Below are 1,271 nucleotides of genomic sequence, written 5' to 3'. Positions count from 1 at the left end.
GTGTGTGTGTGTGTGTGTGTGTGTGTGTGTGTGGTGGTCAGAGGACAATTTGCAGGAGTCAAGTCTCTTCCTACCATGCGGGTTCTAAGGAAAGAACTGTGGTCTTCAGCCTTGGCAGCAAGCATCTTTATTCACTGCACTACCTTGCTGGCCTAAATAATGTCTTTTTCAAAGCAACAGATAATAAATATATACACTTGTGAGATAAGTAACAATATATCATTGCCCTAGAAAGCAAATCCCATAGTATTCATCCTTCTTCCTGAATCCTGAGGAACTTGAACTAGATGTAGGGAGCAGAGGATGGTGATCTGAGGACGGGGGAGGATGGGGGAAAAGGGCTGCTGGGAGTCAGCAGAGGATCACTGAGGAGGAATCAGCTTAACGAACGATCCTAACACAGGGTCAGCAGAATCAGGGATAAGTGAGTCCCGCCTATTTCCACTAAAAGACTCACTTTATCTTGTCTGTTTTCAAGTGATGTTGGAGCCACTAAGCTCCCTGGATGCTGAATCCAGACAGGAGAGCAGCAGGGAATGGACGTCTGCATCCCCAGAGGAAAGAAGGCAAGTGACTAAGTGGACAGCCCAAGAAGAGCACCATCTGCTGACCCTGAGAGCAGCAGCACCTTGCACTGACTCCTTTGTTGGGCACAGGTTGAGAGTGGTGGACAGGACACTGGTTAGGGCTTGCCATCTGTAACAGGTCAAGTTACAATGGTCTTTATCTCAAATACTGCAGTGTCTTGTCTTTGTTTCTTTCCTACAGACCTCCAGAGACTGTTTATGCGTTAGCACTCCAGCTGTGGTCATGGTAACACTCTGCTTAGAGCTGCTCTGATATAAAGATGGCACTCTTCTAGCTTTGTCCTGAATCTCTGTCTTCCAGCCACTGATTTACATGTTTGTTCTTAAAATAGAGCTTTTTGTTACCTCTACTGAGGTATTATTGATACAATTTCACACAGTTGTATCAGTACATTATACGTTTTTTAAAATGTATGTGTATGCCATGAGTGTGCCAGTGTCTCTGGAGCCCAAAAGAGGGCGAACCATGCATCATGGGTGCTAGGAACTGAACTGGGTCCTCCGGAAGAGCAAGAAGTGCTCTTACTGGTGAGATGTCTCTCCAGCCCTCACTTAATAGGTTTTGATAGGTATGCTAAGCATATGTTTAATTGCCATAATCAAGAGTTAACAAATCTACCACCCACAATGTTATAGTCCCCCAAGAGATTGCAAAATGCTCATTTTTTCAAAGTATTTGCCCCA

Source organism: Nannospalax galili, unplaced genomic scaffold (assembly GCF_000622305.1).
Source record: "Nannospalax galili isolate Female #2095 unplaced genomic scaffold, S.galili_v1.0 scaffold1811, whole genome shotgun sequence".
Classification (NCBI taxonomy): Eukaryota; Metazoa; Chordata; class Mammalia; order Rodentia; family Spalacidae; genus Nannospalax; species Nannospalax galili.
The sequence above is the reverse complement of the archived record's forward strand: the minus strand, read 5'-3'. Positions refer to the sequence as shown.